Below are 19827 nucleotides of genomic sequence, written 5' to 3'. Positions count from 1 at the left end.
TGGAGACTAGCTTGGGGAGTATTGTTCTTTTTGGGAAGAAGAAGACCCTTGCTCTAATTTTCGTCTTTTTGGAGAGCTGGCTGCAGATGGACTTCTTGACCTTGGCTTCTCATGAGGGGGTACCTGTTGCACATTCTGAACCATGACATAACCTGCCCTTTTATGCAATGTATATTGGCCAGGAGTTACCACATTTCTACCACTCATTCTTCTTTGTATTTCTGCTGCCTTGTCTGGGTGTGCCTTAATAAACATATCTTTCTTTTCATCCATAGTCTGAATTATTATGGCAAAATTATTCATTAATGCCTGTATTTTAGCTCCCTAGTATTTTTTATCTTTCAATGGGTCGTATTGGGGGCCAAAAGCATTAATGAATTCTAGGTTTTTACTGAAAACTATCCATTTCTCTTTCCTTAATTCTTGCTCTTGCAATGTGAAAATATTTCTGATTATATCTTTTGGATAGTAAACCTGATGTACCATATGGGAAGCTCTCACCCTTTCTTTTAATAGATCATAGAATCCTTTAGGGTCAATGAATCTGGCATGAGATTCTACCATGTTATATTTATTCAAAAACAAATTTAAATGCTTCCACTCCTTTTTAACAAAAATAAAATCATGCACTATAGTAACCATTGGAAAGAAAGTGCCCTTCTTGACCAATTCCCTTTCATCTATAGGCCTATCTGCCATAAGAGCTCAGCTATCCCTATCTTCAAAGGCAGATGAAAAGGTAACACATGAGGTTTTCCTAAGAAACCATAAACTCTTATTACTGTTGAAACATTGTAGGGAATTATATCTCCCCAATTATGACTGAGAAGTAGCCCTTTAGCATGGTCCTTGGGTCTGACCAATTCTAATAATGCTTGTGGGATTCTAGGGCTATCTCCTCTTAAAATCAGTCTAAGCTTTGATGCAAAATACCTATCAAATCTTACATAACTAGCATCAGTGGCCTCTGAAGTCATATCCACACTCCACAACTACACTGGATTCCTTTCTCTGTTCTTTGTTGTTTCTAACTTCATACCTTTGGAGAAGAAAGTATATCCTTTTTATAGACATACATGCATCATCAATGAATACCTACAGAATGGTTTGTTTACTTTCCCTTTTTCTATTCCAACCAGACCATTGTGAATCTCTTTTGCTAGGAAAGTGGCAAAATCCAGAATGGTACTCATTCCAAATTGAAGGGTTTGAGCAATTATAAGGACCACATAACCTAGAATTTGATCACCCTCATCTATCCCCAAGATCTTGCAAAGAGAAAAATATAGTGCTTGAGCTCTCAGATTGAAATGTCTTCTTAACAATGGCTATGGAGTACTGGCTGTGATCACAGGAAAATTACCAACCCTAGCAGCATGCTCCTGTAGTGGCCCTATTCTCAAGTACATTCATTGTGCATCATATCTAGCTTGCAAATCATCCATATCAATGATTTCATGCACAATGTGGTTAGGGTTTAGGTTGAAAACCTCACTAAACAGCTCAGGGCAAACCCTGAAAAGGTTGACCCCCGAATTTTTTTTACCCAACCCGTGATAGGATCATACTTCTTTTCCAGGTCCATCAATAAATCACTATCAAAGAAAACACTGGGGACCACTAATTTTCCAATGTCAAATTCCCATACATTGCTCATAGGAGTGTCCAGTTTTCGTTCTGAAAACCATTTCTTAAACAACTCCAAACCTCCCATGGAAACCTGGGCATCTCTTTTCCAATTAGCTTTATCATAAAATCCTTTTGCCACAACTAATCTTGGGTTTTTTGGAATGAGTTCCCTTCCCTTAGTTATTTCATACACTGATAAGGGGAATTGTTTGAGAAAATCATCATGCACTGAATGTTTTAGATAATCTTTTTGTCCAGTAAACTCTTTTCGTGGTGGTATTTTTAATGAAGCTTTGGAAAATTCACAACAATAGATGCTTCAAATTTACTCAAAAAGTCACAGAGCACTTACCCGCCAGAATTCACACTTCTGCACTATATGATGTCTTTTGCAATTTTACTGGAGTATTAATTGAGAAATTTTGTGCCTTAGCTCTCAAATCTTGAATGCCCTGGTGTTCTTTCTGTGCTTTGGTGATTCATTAATGGTGAAATCATGGGTTCTTTTTATGAATTAAAATCGCACGCACCAGGTCTAGATCACATTTACTCTCAATAACCATTGCCTACAATTTGCACTCAAATTTGAATCCCTTCCGTAGATTTTATCAGATCGCATGGTCTTGATTTAAAAATAACAAGGTTTACAGTCTTTTAGAAAAATGCTACGTGTCACCATTGCGCTTCCCCTCATTACTTAAAGACCTACATCTTTATAATGTGGGGATGTGCCAATCCTTGATCAAGACAAGATCGACGATTAGAATAATCCATTTTGAATTAACGACCAACTAGCTGAACTAACCAATAGGAAACTTCCATATTAGCTCATACTGTCTGACAACATTCCACGCTTACGGTTCCCATATCTTCTTCTGAGAAAGCAAGTGTTTGACATCATCACGGACATGCATCACAAATGCGCTTCCCTGCATTACTTAAAAACCTGCATCTTCATAATGCAGGGATGCACCAACCGTTGATCAAGATAGGATCAACGGTGATAAGACTTCACATTCATTAAGCAACCAAAAACCCTTCTGTGTATACCTAGCATTACATGTCATCAGTCATTTGCAGTGTAGCATATTGAAATACAAATACCTGAACCCACTTTGCCACGTGTCACAAGTGCACTTCCCCGCATTACTTAAAAACTTGCATCTTTATTATGCGGGGATGCGCCAACCGTTGATCAAGACAAGATCAACGGTGATGCTGCTTGGTAAGTAATCTTCATAGCTCAGCCAACGAATCCACCAATGACATCGCGAGAAAAACAAAACGTATGCAAAAGTACTGACAAATCTGACATACAAGAGCTTTTGTGGTATACTAGATCTCATAAAACATTAGGGGCTACGTGTTGCAAATGCACTTCCCCGCATTGCTTAAAGACCTACAACTCTATAATGTGGGGATGCGCTGACCCTTGATCTTTGATAGATCAACGGTGATTGAAAAACACTTCAACTTGGCATACTTTCAAATAGAATATCACAATTAAAGGTACATGAAAGGTTTACCAAAGGCATTTTGACGTAAATAAAACATTAGGATAAAAAAGCCCTGCCAAAATACTTGAAGAAAATACCTTTTTTAAAAAATTTGAAAATGAGGGCACCACAAAACAAAGGCATAATGGGTTTTTTTTTAAAGAACTTAGGGCCTTTTCATTGATAATTTGAGAGCCAAACCCTAAGAAATTAAAAAGGAAGACACAACCCACAGAATAGGGCGTAACTAGGGTAATCAAACAATTTTCAGGACATCAGAAAATAAAACCCTAATCTGCAATAAACAAAGACATAACTGATTTTTCACCCAAATATCATAAATTTTTTATACTATGAAAAATCACTTTAACAGGTTGCAAGGTAGGACCTTTTCATTTTTTATAGATTTTCTTTGTTTTAACTTTTATTTCTTGTTGCTTAATGTTAGGGAGTGGAGAAGTAGTGTTCCCCTCTATTACATTTCTCATATTCAACCCTTGTATTGCTATTATGTGATCACATTCATGAAGTTGGTTTTTCCCACACACAAGCATGTGCTTATGATGGGATCTTGTGAGACCCAAACTTTCAGATATAGGCCTATTGAGGGATTGTTCATTTGGGGGTTGGGTTGGGAACTTGTATTTCCTTTGGGCACTCATTGTGTGATAAGAAAGGGTATGTATGATAGGTAGTGGAGTGACTTATCTCATTATCCCAGACTAGGGCTGACAAGGTATCATGAAGAGATTTAAATAAGTGATTACTAAATTAACTAAAGGGTAATAAAACTTAATTAAAAGAAGGGAAAACCTTAACATTCTCCGAAGTGTTGGTGTGAGGGTATGTGGTGTCTGTGCATTCTACAATCTTCTGTAGAAATTATTGTGAGGACACACTATGATGGATTCCTGAGGGATTCATTTTGCACCATATATAGCTTGGGCTTTTTGATGCCAAGCAACTTACACTCCACTTGAGTCCCTACATAGCTATCCTTAGTGGACATGACCAGTGATCTGATGTACTCAATTATCTTCATGATCATATAGATGATGGTATCATATCTTGATTGGCATGAGAGTTAGCCATGGGTGATTGTCTTATGCATGATTATGGTTGAGTCCTTATCTCTATGATCACAATGGGTATGGACCTATGGGTACCACATGGTTGGGAGGTGTAGCTACCTATACCACTAGTGAGGACTGGTGTATAGAAATGGCCTACTTCCAGTTTGAGGCTAGTGCTAGATATTCACTTGGTACTTTGGTGTATTTGGAGTATGTTCTCTTGTGATTTATTTTTACTTTGGATGCATTTGATATCATATTTATATTATGTTTAGTATGTTACTTGATGTATTCATTTATCATGATGTTGTATCATATTGCTTAGTTGAGACTTCTTATCACTACTTTGGATTAGTGATGCTATTGACAGATTAGCATGTTAGATGTTTCTTATTTCATATGATGTTAGTGGATGGTTTATTGCTAAGAACTATTTCATGAGGCAAATCCAATGATCTTGTTGGTAAATTGAGATTTATGCTCGAGGGTATGATTAGGGCCCTTGAGGTCTCATGATGTCATTATGGTAGGGAGACAATGAGCATAGTTGATTGGATTTGGTTGTATCTTATGTTTGCACTTTCCTTCTTGAGATGTTGCTGATGTACATGTATCTTGGGAGGACATTGAGTTACTTCATTGTAATGTTATTTATCATGGTTTAGAGTAGCTTGTTGTTTATGTGAGTTATCTAGATATTCTCTATTCTTTTGATGCTCTCGAGTGTTCGATCCTTGAGTTTGGTGGTTCTGGTACTCCCCAATGTGGAGGTTCTAACCTTATTTGCATCCTACTTTAGCCTTTTAACCTTGTTGTTGTTCCTAGATGACACTAGGAAAACATCTCATGAGATATTGGTAAAGTATCAGCCTCAGTTGAAAACATTATCATATGATATTGGTGAAGTATCACACTACAACTATATGAAATATCATACAATAGTGGTGAAGTATCACACCATAATAATGAAAAGTATCTCACTTTAGTTGTGTGAAGTATCACACAACTTCTTTAGGAGGTTGGGTCATATATAAAATATATCATTTAAGTGGAATACTCTTCTTCCTCTTTGTTCTTATACTTAAGATATATTTTATATATACGATGATTCATTTGAAATGGGTTCCAACTCTCTAGGACTTAAGATAAAAATTCTAGGATTTTACAATTGATGGGATTTTAGAATTGGTCTTATTTCAAGAGTTCATGATTCAAACTTAGCCTAACTTTAGGATGGCTATCTAAGAATTCGTTCATGCTCTATGCATTTGGTAAATGAACTTGTATGGTTTAATTATTTAGGAATTGTGTTTGGGATGTAAATTGAACATCGTAATATTTTTAGTATGTTAATGGAATGAACCTTGTGTGTTTAACTCATGTAGATGGAAATGAGTGTGTTAGTAAGTGATGAACCCTTGGGGACCTTTGGCTGACTAGTTAGTTAAGCCTTCCATTGCAATCTCTTTTATGTTTGTTGTTACATGTTTCTATGCTTTATATATATGTTTTTCTTTGTTGATCATTGATCCCAAGGATCTATGGGCGGGGCATTACAATAAGATTTAGAGTTGACTTAGATGAGAGTATTAAAAATAAATGATAGAATAATATGTAGATCAAACTCAAATTTGTAAGGCCTCTAGATCTCACTTTCAATCAAACTAATCTACATGTGGGTCTAAGTTAGCCATGCATGAGCCTAAATTAATAGCATAAGGCCTAAAATAAGGCCTAATATCTAAAGGCTTGTTTGGTGGTTGGAATAGGATTTGGGAATTTGGATTTGTAATTTTGGAACTTGAGATCCAGATTACTATTTTTCGAAGTTGGTTTGGAACCGTTTGGTTCACAAGAATTCATAATGAGAATACACATTTCCTCCATTTGGTTGCACATTTTTGGAATTTGAATACCAACCAGAATTGGAATTAGAATACAAAGAATAGACACATTTTATTTCAAATTGTCTAATATGGATCTAGTTTTAAAGGTAGTACTTGGAGATTTTTTTGCCTTCCTCATCTAATACTAGGTCAATTCTTCTTGATTCATTCTAAAGGTCCTAAGTCAATTCTTACAATCTTAAAAAGATTACAAATAACATTTTTCCACTATGATGTAGATGTCCTCTTCATAAACAATCTCAATGATGTCATGTTATCATTTTGAAAATTCCCCATCTACCAAAATAGTATGAAATCTATAATGTAAAAAACAAAACCTCTTCAATCACGATGCATTCAATAGAATTTATCATTAATGTGTTGTTTTGGCCATGGATGGGACTATACCTACTCTTCTTAATTACCCTTGAATTGATTATCAACTGGTAATCTCCATTGTAGAGATGGAGTCGGACAAGAGTGCATTGTGGTTGATGATGGGTCTCCTCTCCCTTTAATTCAACATGTTTCCCACCTTCCTTCATCAAATTTATAATCTTTGGAATTTCTATAGAGACAATTCAAGCAAATACTTCAACATAGAAATCCACAAATATGAAGGATCCTCCCTCAAATCTAACAATGAAATATACCACATCATGGGAATCTATCTCAGCATCCTGGATGCCACAACAAATGCACTAAATGTCTCCATTGCCTGCTCCAACCAAAATAACAAGCTTGTATTCAACCTACCCTCTCAACACTTTATCAATGATGAATTCTAGGGAGCCCAAATGTGTCAAATGTAGACTACTAACATGATTGTGAAAGTGGGCAGACAAATATTAAGAAGGAAAAGATCAAATGGTTTGCAACAATAATACATCTTGAAGAGTTCTAACTGAGAAAAACCAAAGTTTTATCAACCTTCATTCAACAAGTGTGTCGTAGACTATAGGAAAAAAATGCCAAAAAAAAATGGAAAATTGAAGATGAACCTCAAAATATTTTTATTTCAAATCATATGTAATCCAAGTTTTTAGGAAATCAAAATTAAAATAGGAATTGGAGAAATTCCACCTATTTAGATTGAAGACCAAATCCTAGATTTGAGGGTAAATGGGGATACCAAATTCTATTTTTTCCAATTGCAATTATGATTTTGTGCACCCAAACAACAGATTAGAAATTTTACGGAATTACAAATGCCAATTCCTCTCCAATTCCAAAAACCAAATGGGCCCTAAAGGTATGACCACATTAAAAATGCATAGACTTAAATTAGACCCTTTGACTAATCAACAAGGCCATCAATTCAAATTCAACAATATTTACTAGTCTCTTCACTTAGTTAGATTTTAATTGAAGTTAAATCAAAACTTAACTCAATCTAATAGAAAACTCCCCAAATATGGATTTTGAATTTCTACTATTAAATATACCCAAATTATCTAACTGAGAAATTTGTCCTTTCCCAAAGGTTGCCACATTGAAATAATGAAAGATTTGTGCTTCCCTAAAATGTTGTCAATGTTGAAAAATCTCATATAGAATCCAATATGATCTATTTTATAAAATTTACTAGATCATATCATCAACTGATGCAATAATCTCATTTTGTTAGATTTTGTCTATGCACAAACATGGTTTTAGAATTAAACGATATCAATTTGGAGTCAATGAAAATGGAAAGTTTTCTTAAGTATTTATTAAAATGGAAATGAAAAAAAGTTATATTTCTTGCACGATATTACCTATAGAAACAAAAATTTCATCCTTTTGTCCATTTATCAGATATCAAAATATCCCACATAGAGGTATTTAGAATCTACTCAAGCAGATGGCTTTAAGGCCTCTCATATTATATTGTACACATATGTTATATAAGGCATGTTAAAAATCCTATAACATTTTTTCTATAATTAATTTCGGTGGTTTGTAAATTCCATCTAATATGTTTTCTCAAGAAATTTTAATGATGTTTTTTTTTTCATTTTTTTCATTTTTCATTGCATCACCTTTATGTTCATCTAGTTTTGGTATTTGAAGCAATCCCTACATTTATATGTTGGAAATCTGATTGAAAAAGAGTACTATCAAAGAGGGAGATTGTTGCAAAGAAAGAGAGATTGCTGATATGTTTTCAATCATTATTTTGTCACTGATGTCAAACCTGCTATTTGCTGGAATGACAATTGCTTATAAGATCACTAGTACAGTTTTTGTAAATAAATGACCACATGACTAAAAAAATAAGTCAGAAGACTAAATATTTTAGTCGTGTGACTAAATATGATTAAATTCTAGTAATATTTTGTAATTTATAAGAATAAATGACTAAATAAATGACTAATTTGGTCATCGAGTAAAATCATAAGGTTAGACAAAGATAACTAACTATAATAATGATCAAATAAATGACCAAACAATTAGTCACCCAAAAAAATGACTAAATGAATCGTCAATGAATTTTATATCATCATAATACATTCTTTAACTTTTTAATATCTTTTATTACTCATTGATTGAGTTTTTGTCCTATCAATACATCATTGCTAGTCAACTTCCTTGAATGTCCTTTTAACTGATATTGAACTCAAAATGAACTCAAAATTACCCCAATCTACACTCAAACTTCTCAAAATCTATCTATAAACTCCCAAAGAAAGTAAAAACCCTCCATGGCCTCAAAAAAAAATTCAAGTCTATCTCTATATATAAAATTGATTATTTATCAATCAAGTGTTTTATAATCTCAACATATAATTTTTATTAATCACATCAACATGATATAATAACCTTCTTTATAAAATATAACGTTATCATTTAAATATTTTAGTATTTAGTAAATAACAAGAACCACTTTTTAATAAATATTAAAGTTTGAAATAAAACAATTTAATAATAAAAATAAAAATATAATGAATTTATATGATTGAAATTATATTTATACCAAATGCATTCACTATTTTGAGAGTGAGCTAAATTTTAGATTCTAATAATCCAAATTGTTTTAACACCAATGTACTACTATTCAATAATCATGATTCATTGATCTTTTTATATCTATTTTATATTATTATATGTTTGAATGATATTATGAATCATTATTTTTTACTATTTCTTCATTTTTCTTTTGTACACTCCATTTTAATTCCATCATATCATTGCTTTCAACTATTACCATTTAGATTTTGTTCCCATAAAAGTCCAATAACTTTCTACATTCTATATTGTTTAATTATAGTATGTTAGATAAATAAATCTAACTGATATATATTATTTGGTAGAAATATAGTATTTACGTAAACATTTAGAAATTAAATAAGAAGTTTGATGGTTTTAATTATTGGTAATTATATTGTGAGATAAGTTTTAAAATATGATTAGATTCATTTTTGAAATTAAATTTATAATTTATTCTTTTAAGTTACTTTTAAATTACATATATGCTATTGGTAGATCACTTCATGATGATAGTTGGAGGCCTAAAATTTCCTCAAGACTTACATTTGATTTAATTTAACAAAAACAAAACAATACATATAAAAGGAACTTTTATTAATGAACAAATATTTTTTATCAAAAAATTTAGGCATTGTGAAGATTAATAAAAACAAATAAAAGAAAAGAAAGTTCTTACAACTAAAATTCTTAATATGTCTTAGGATATGTATTTTAATTAATATAGTTTGTAATTTTTAAAATAAATTTCATTGAATTTTTTGTTCATTTAAAAAAAAAAAAACTATACCAAATATATTATAGTTAAAGAGTTCAATATAGAATTTTCAAAGCAATGTAACTTCCAAATTTGTAAGACTCATGTCTATTTTTCTTGAAGGTGATACATATTTGTAAACTTGCATGGATATTTATATAGGAAAAATTACCTTTTATGTTCACCACCTTGTATTTTCTATTAGTCTTTTACTATCAGTTTCTTAGCAAATGAATAGATTATTTGTGTGTGTGTGTGTGTGTGTGTGTGTGAGAGAGAGAGAGAGAGAGAGAGAGAGAGAGAGAGAGAGAGAGAGAGAGAGAGAGAGAGAGAGAGATTCATTCCTAACTCTAAGTGTAATAGTTCTATTTACCTAAGACATTATGGTTTAACTACTCTTTGTATTCACTTAAGGTTAATCTTATGACGACTAGGATCACACTTATTTATATGATAAATCTTTTGATGATTATGGATAGGGTATGGTTACATTTCAAATATGGCCCTAGGATTATAGTTCAATGAAAATTGGTTTTCTCTTTGGGTAAGGATTAACATTAGTTCTATATCTAATTTCTACAATAAAACTTTAACCAAGTTTAGCGTGTTAAGATTAAGTAAACTTAAACATTAAGTAAATTGAACCCTAATCTAAAACCTAAGTGAACTACCAACCATAAACTTAATTGAATGCTACATTAAATACTAAACCTAAAGTAAATTGAATCCAAATTTCTAATTAAAATGCACCCTAGCCCTAATACTAAACCAAATAGATCCTAAACCCTACCCATTGCCAAACCCCAAACCTACTTTAACATTATATCAAAAATGTTTTATAATATGGGTTAGAGTTTGATTTGGGTTATGTTTCAAATTTTCAATAATTAGGGTTTAGTTAGAGTTCAAACTATAATAAATTAATGATAGTTTGATCAATAATTAGAAGATTATTCTTGATATTTTGATCAATAATTAGAGAAATATTCTTGATATTTTTATCAATAATTAGAAGATTATTATTAATATTTTTATCTTGTGGAAAATAAGAGTCTGGTTAAGGTAGAGGAGTCTGGCTCCTTGTTAGTAATAGTTTAGATGCTCTGGTCGTATGCACACACAACATCCTTGTTTTTATCTCTTGTTTATCCAAATATTTTATTTGTGGAATTGAAGTAAGAAAATATCTCATAGCTTATCTTTAATATTGTATATTGTGATTATTAAAAAAATTCAAATACTAGTTGTCATACTAGATATTTCAATAACAAAAAAAGCTTATATTAAATAATTGACTAAAGCATCATTAGGAACATGCATATATTATTACTTTAATAAGAAATATATGTTTATTTTATTTTATTTTTTTCCTTAAAAAATACATATATATTGTTACCTTAATAAGAAATATATGTTCTTATTATTAAGAAATGTGCTAATAGAAATAAAAATATAGTTTACCTTGAACCTATGTGCATTGGGGAGGATTAATGAACTCTTCTAATTAAAGTAACGGCCATTATAACTTACCAATCCAAAATTGAAAAAAAACAAAAGAAACGCATGAACAATGCATAGAAGCTATAGGGGAGTGGGGTTTAGGTATTTGGGAGAATTCCATTATTAAGCATTACTCTTCTCTCGAAAGGGGCCAGGAAGGAGAATGATTAAAAATTAGAATGATGGGGAAACACACAGAGGGAGAGAGACACATTGTAGGAAGGGGAAAATATGATTTCCATAGAGGGAAGAGAGTGAGTACCTATGAGAATCAATCCATTCCAAGTTCTTCTTTTAACTTCTCTCTCTTTTGAAATAAAACTATTAAGACCTATCTTGGTTGAATAAGAATTTTCTTCCAAATTCTATTGTTGTTATGGTTGGATCAAACCCTATCTATCTCTTACCTTTTACCATGAATATATCCCTATTCTTTGTTTATATTTTATCATTCATGAACTACAAATGCAAGTATTGGAAATGTTGCCTTTTACCACCTTGGATTTCAGTAATGATTGAGAGAAATTTGGTTGGCTTTCTTTGTGTCAGGGTAGAGATCCCCCTTTTTTGATCGACCACTATGTAGATGATCGATGATTTAGGGCCTAGGAGATATTATCACCCAATGGTGACCTTATCAGCCAAGAATCCGTGTCTTCCTGTCCATCTAATAACATGGCTCATTTTAATTTTTAAATAAATAGCTTTCCTAGGTTAGATATGGGTTTCATTTGAGATACTAAAGGGTTCCTACCTTTCTCCAAACACAAAGTGATCTCCCTTAACCATGGGTGCTTCCATGATGTTTATAACAAGACAATTACACTCCCTGTTTAGCGTTGTTGGATTACTGTACACCCAACTGATATTGTACAGGGGTTCCTCCACTAACTAGGTTCTTGATTCTAGGGGCCAATTAATATAACAGTTTGGCAGTAGATCTAATTTTTAAAACAAGCTAAGACCATGTACTCTATTTTGAAGCCATGCCATTTTGTTGGATTAAGAAATTTAACCCCCTTAAAATAAGTTTTGCAAACCAAAACTGAACACCAATTCACTAGCTTGTGAGTTCCAAACCATTTGGATACCACTGTAACCAAGAGAAAAATTATACTGAAACAAAAAATATAAATGAATTCCTTAGCTATAGTTAACTACAAAAACTCAAAACTTTTTACATACATTATGATCTTAGAAATTTTAAAAATCTTAGTGCTGAATGTACATTGTTGGAAATGATTCTGGTCTAGTTTAAAAAACTAAATCATGTTTGATGCAAAGCATCTTGAAAACATCATCCCAATCTGTGCACAACTCAAAAATCTAATAATTCAAACTTCATTTTACTGTCATGGAATAGACAGGAAGAGGCAGTATCGAATGTAATCTATATTCTTTAACTGAGAAAAACTCTAAATTAATTCATTGTCATAACACAATTTATAACTTCTCAAATGTTACGCATTTGAAATTTGCTCATGACGACACTTGGTATTTCTATAGAATGTCAACTTTCTTCAGGTTCATGGGTCCAAAAGTGGTTATCAAATAATTTGGCATCCTGCCTTTCAGGTGGATAAGTTGAAACCCCTCTTCCATCTGGAGGTCAATGTGTTGCAACTCAAACTGAATCCTTAGGACAATTGCATATTCCCACACCTTCTATGCTATTGCCTTATATTTCATCAAGAGACTGCCCTTAAGAGTAGGATGGACTACATTCTGATTCTTAGATTCATCTTTTGTTTGGCTGTAGTGTTTATATTTTTTCAGCCTCACCTCGGTGAGAATAGATTTTTGAAGACTCTATTTTGTATTTTCTTCCAACATTATTGCTTACTCTTTTCTAATGACATGCATTTCTTGCTTGGTACACTAATGCCCCTACTTCTGAATCTATCTCTACCCAATCATTAGGGAAAATTCTAGAAAAAAGACAAAGTAACTACCCCTGCATCATTCATTGCTCAACCTGTAGATGAATTGGGTAAAATTCTGGCAAAAATTGCAAATGGCAACAGAACTTCAATTGAAATAGCCGAGCCTTGTACCATGATTGATCTCTTCCTAAAGATATTGTACTAGATGCAGAGGTCTATATGGATTGCCTTTAAATTTATTTGCATTTCTATAGCATAAAACAATATTGTCTAGTTGGATGTTCATGGAAGAGGAAAAAAATCCATACTTGTTTCTCTGTAGAGATGCTGCCTTAATTATATTCATGCAAGAGAAAGAAAAAAACTCTTATGAGTCATCATTAAGATTCACTCTCTATGACGTCATTAAGATGTTCAAGAGTGCAAGGAGATGTAAATCACTGAGGGTGATCTGAGATATTGATGCTAAAAAGATGCACAATCAAATCCATAGGCAACTAAGAGATAACCTATGTATTAACTATAGCATACTAATTTAAAACTTTCTATAATAAAATATGAATAATTTTAATCAATGGTCTTTTGAAATGATGTGCTTTTTTCAAGTTTAAAGTATGACTCTTATTAAATTGTAGGTTTTTGCACTACTCTTGTAGCATAACAAGGATCATCTAAGGTGCAAGAGTCGCTGACATTTTGGTGTGCATGTCATAGTGCTCGTCGTGTTTGTAAACAATTGTATCAAGCATCTCATTTTTATAATGTTGAACAAAAATTGTGGGGTAGGAAGAAGACATGATCAAAAAAACACTAAATAATAAATACATGGCACAAACTGTAATAAACACAAAGTGTCATTAGGACAACTTCAAATCAATTTTAAGGAAACTTTAGTGATGTTTAGTTAGGATAAGGATTATATCATTATTGTGTTATTGTATTAGAATAACTTCATCCTTCTTGTACCCTCTATTATGAACCTTATAGGTAATCACTCATTTGGGAGAGTTTGAGATATTCATAGTGGTCATTATTTTGAGGTATTCAAAAAGATTCATAATGGGTTCCACTGAGATATCAATTATATTTGTCTTTTTTTGTAATGGCTTCCAATAAGGTATTCAAAAACTCTTTCTACAAAATCACACAACTTTTTGGAATCTTTCTTGAGCTTCTGCTAATGCATTTCGAGTAAATGAAATAGGTGTAAATGAAGGTTTATGCTATCCACTTGGAAGATTGTCTTGATTGCAAACTCTACATCCACAACTTATTCTCCACCACCATTCATCAGCTGTAATAAATAAGATTGCTTCATCAATGAAACAGAGTATTCTCTATTCATAATATAATATGCATATTCTCCACCACCATTCATGAGCTATAACAAAATAGGTTTGTTGCATCAACGAAATAGAGTATTCTCTATTCTAAATAGAGTATTATTATTATGTATATTTCAATGTTTAACCAATGTCTGAGTTTTTCTCTTTTAATGATTTGTTATTTGTGAAGGCTTCTATTTTAAATTCTATAATAAATTTACCCAACAACATTCTAATGCTAGTGCTATAGTTGGCTTATGTGCTTTGCTAATTCAAGCCTCCTTTGCAGCACAAACACAACCCCTTGGCCAGTGTGTACAGGTAGCGACATGGATGACATAATGAGGCATTTTAGTTATCACTTTTTGTGATAATGATTACATATTTTGTTGTCAATTTCTTGGGTGCCTGAGGTTTGCAATGATTATCCTTGTATTTCAAGTTTTTGATTAATTGTTGTTATCCCAGTGATAGGTGACAATTGATCTTATACAATCAATGTCATTTTATAATCAAATTCTTTAAATTACCACCTGGCTTTGTAATACTTGAGTCATGCCTCATAATTCTTTGTATACTGCAATTATTTTATATTGATTTTCATTATATGATGTGATTATATAATTTTCCAGGTGTGAATTTACATTTTCTATTATTGCTGCTTGTACTTTTAAACTCAAGCCTGAGAAATGATGATGAGTGCAATATGAATAGATGTGATATTTCCATTCTAATTGATGATTGTATTATCTAGCTAATTTAGTATACTAGAATTGTCCAATCTGAATAATGAGCTACAATTGTTGTATTATAACTTATGTTGGCATGGTCTATGAGTTATTATTTTCTCTATGTGATTTATTTCAGGTAGAAGCGACAATTGAATACATTTGTCGATTTGAAGGAGAAGGGGCAATGCTTGTGTTTTTGACAGGGTGAATTGAAATTTCAGATATGATTATGAGGCTTAGAGAAAATCCACTATTAAATAATTCAGACATGTTTATGTTGCTTCCCTTGCATATTTCAATTCCCACAATACATCAACATGATATCTTTCAATGAGAACCCTGGGGTAAGAGGTAGGCATCTTATAATCTTTCCATTTAGTTATATTTGATTTGAACATTGATAATTCTTTGTGTATTCAAGGATTTCAAGTTAAAATATTTGTATTTATTTATGGATTTTTTAATTTTTTTTCATGATTTCATTTTCTTTCCATGCCACAAGGCTTGGTCATAGTCCTAATTTTGTTGTTCATTTAGTTCTAAGCTTGCTTCTTATCAGATAAGGCATAACTATCAAAAAATAGCATTGCTAACCAGGAATAAAAAAAATTAATTGGACTTTATTAAGGTCCTGTAGATGAAGTAAACAATATACTTGCCTCTCACACATTTAGTTTTCATTCCTTTGTGGATCACTAAGAAAAAAAGCTTTTTCTTGGAATGCTTGGAAGGTTAAATACATCCATACACACACCCAATGTCATTTCTCTTATGGAAACCATCCATAGTTGTTGGTCTTCAGCCATACGACCTTCCTTTCATTCAATTTTGAATTGATAATAATGCTTGATTGGCATGTTAATTGTTAAATCATATTCTTCATCATCAATCAAGGTTGATGTGACTCTTGAAAGAGCTAGAATGCAAGTAGAGGTTGTTAATGCTAGTTTGGGTATGACAATAGATAATGGTTATGACCACCTCATAAACCAATAAGTGTAAATGCTTTCTAAATTTTAAAGTTAAACTAGTATTCTAATACTCCCCCTACAGAATCTTGACTTCATTTTGTGCCCCTCAAAATGGCTTTAGCTTTCATGCCAGATAAATTTTTCATGTCTTACTTTTTCTATTTTACATGGTTCTATAATGTTAGATAAATGCAATTTATTTCTTTGAGATTGATTTTGGTTATTCCCACTTTATATAATTCTCACTATCTTTGTTCGACTCCATAAAGTGTGCATTGGTGAAATAGCAAAGATAACTCATTTATGGACTCCAAAGGTCTTATGAGGTTTGTATACAAACATGTGTAGGGTATGATTTGAGCATGGGGAATAGGTGACATGTAACTATGTTTTCAGTTTGAATATATGTACATTTTGATGATAATTTTTCTAAGCTCTCCTTTGTAGTAGATGATCATAGTTGGCTTCAATTGATAAATTAAATATTATGGCTAATTTGGTTTTGTAAAAATATAATAATTGCAGAGGCAGCGACATGGATGATATAATGATACACTTGGCGGACCTCATCTCTGCAGTTGCTAAGTGGGTTATCTTGAATGAGATATAGATATGGAAATATAGTCAAGCATTCTCTGAAAATATAGGTTTTTTCCCCCCAAAATAGTCAAATTTTAGATCCAATAGCCGTTGTTATATTTTGTGCATGCAAATGATTGTTGGGAAGTGCCCAATTGTGATAACAATGTAAGCTACTTATCACATTTCTATATATATTCCTCTGAAGTGTCATGACTAAGTACATGTAGCTTAATCATATTTGATGTTTGTTATTATTTTATTTATAATGATATGTTATATTTATTATTATATCTGTAATATTAAAATATTGACTTGGGATAAGATTATAATCATAATTTAATATTTTATTTTAATTATATTCTTCATCTTAAAGTAGATGGTTCATAATATTATGATATATGTTACTTCTTAATCATATTTTTAATAATAAATTATATTATGTAATATTATTAACAATATTTTCTTTCTTTATTATAATAATTTGAATAATAATATCATAGTGTATTATTATTTATTTGATTAACATGATTATTATTACGATTATGATTATATTTAATTTAATTTTTTTTAAAAATTTTGTATTTAGGCTCTATTATCATTCAAATCTGGCTTTGAAAAGAGGACATTACATTATTCTCAAGGATACAAAGTTTATGGTTATGATCAACCATCTCAGGATCTATTAATGTATGGCTCTAGGGCTTATCCTTTAATTGGGGTTATCAATAAGTGAAGCATAGCCATTTCTTACCAAACTTTACTAGTCCATTATTTGCTTTTGTTATAGGTTATTTTTATAGAAGTTAGCACAAGAAACAATACTTGTGTGTGGCCAAAGTACTCCAAATTATATTTTATAAGAGTCTATCACTATAATAATTTGGAGAAGTGTAATTGACATGAAATATAATTTTAAAAAGATTGAACAAAAGAATTTAGAATTGTTGAATTGTTATTGATAAAGATTTAGATTATTGTTTTTCATAATAATTATAATTTGTATTCTTTGAGAAGAGTATATCATGTTACAATGATCATTGGGAAGATAATTTTGTCAATTTTTTGCATTATTCTTTGAAGGGTACTAGCTCAATGGAAGAGCACCTGCTTTATAAGTAGGAGGATGGTGGTTCAATTCCATTATGCCCTAATATGGCTAAATTAATGATTAAATAAACTATCAAATAAACTACCAAATATTATCAAATATACTACCATATATACTACCAAATATACTACCAAATGAATTACCAAATATACTACCACATATACTACCCAAAAAATTACCAAATATACTACCAAATCAACTACCAAATATACTACCCAAAAAATACCAAATAAACTACTATATAAACTACCAAGTAACAACAATAAACGACTAAATCAATGACCTAATCAATGATTAAAATAGTTTAGTCATAAATTTGGTTGGGAGATAAATGTTTGGCAATAAACTACCATTGGTCACATGACCAAAATTAGTCACATGATCAAAATTAGTCACATATCTACAAATTTTAATAGTTTATTTAGTAATATTTTGTTGTTTTTGTACCAGTGGATCCAAGTACTATTACTTAGTTGATTGATGAAGATGATTTAATCAACAAGATGTAACAAAAGTACCTAAGGAAAAGGTTGAGTTATGGTTTTGTAATGAAATGTAAATATCAGTTAAGACAATGGTAAAATGATGTATTAACAGTATACTTGAAGATACAGATGTTGGCCACACCTAGAAACATTGGAAGAATAAGTTGTAACAAGGCTGTCTACAAAGCTCAACTAAGTTCATTAGTGAGTGCTGAGCAAGCTAGTTTGAGTTGAGCAAATTTTTAGTAAGTGCCTAGCAAATGCAAAATCTAGTGTGCGCCAATTGATACAGAAGGAACTGAGTGTGTTCAGGTGCCGAGAAAACTTCAGGTGCCAAGCATCAGTAAAATGTAGTTGGTGCTGAGTAACACAGTATGTGTCGAACACTAGAATTTCAATAGTGCCGAGCTGCTGCATTATTGGTAAAGTCAAAGATTTTCCAAATCTGAGCCAACAAGGTTATTACCTTGAATTTTGTGAACTAGATGAAGGATAAGGATGATGAGCTGGAGGCACAAAATTTTAGATAAACCAATTTTAGGTGAATTCAAGAGGATTCTACATGATGTTTCTAGAAGAAACAAGATATGGGTTAGATTTATTGAATCCTACCTAATCAATTCGAACTAAAACTAAAGGAGGGAAGAATCGAGTGGGAAAAATAATTCCAAACTTCTATTTAAGGAGTCATAGGCCAAGAAGCTAGAGTGGTTGGTGTGCCAAATTGTGAAGTGGTTGAAGGGTGTCAAGGAGAAGGCATCAAGGTGAGGAAAGAATAGAGCACAGAGACTTTGCTTCAATAAGTGGTCACATAGAGATTGCATTGGCATATTGAGCATGAAGACTCAAGGAGAAAAAGCTTGAAAGGAGGACAAGCTATCAGAGCTACAGAGACTAAAAGCCAGGCAAATTGTGAAGAGTTGAATATAGATCTAAAATCTGCAAGATAAGTTATGAGTTGTATCAGGTCAATTGCCCTTGTTGTTACTCTCTAACAATTGTGCAAGCTAGGGTAAAATCCTATGGACTTAGTTTGGTTTAATAGCAATATGTAAATCCTTTAATAGGGTAGAATTCCAAGCAAATGTTATAAAGTCCTCTAACTAGGCCCACTTCTAACAGGGTGGTTAAATCCTTTAACCAGATCCCATTTAACAGTGTGTTATAGCCTTTAACGGGGTAGGCCTTTCACAAGGCCTCACTTCAGAAGAGTGAGAATTGAGTAGCATGTTACTGGTAGTTTTTCCCAAATTGGGTTTCCACGTAAATCACTGTGTTATGTGTTGATTCTTCATGTGTTATGCTTGCATGTTGATTTACAATAACTTACAAATTAGAAAAGTTTAAGCTTGGATGAATGAACAGTTTAATAAGCTCACTTTACTTGGTAAAAAGCTTTATTAGGACATTTGGACCTTGAATAACTGATTCACC

Source organism: Cupressus sempervirens, chromosome 6, assembly GCF_028749045.1.
Source record: "Cupressus sempervirens isolate cs-2001-9-10 chromosome 6, ASM2874904v1, whole genome shotgun sequence".
NCBI classification, from domain to species: Eukaryota; Viridiplantae; Streptophyta; class Pinopsida; order Cupressales; family Cupressaceae; genus Cupressus; species Cupressus sempervirens.
This window is presented reverse-complemented; position numbering follows the sequence as displayed.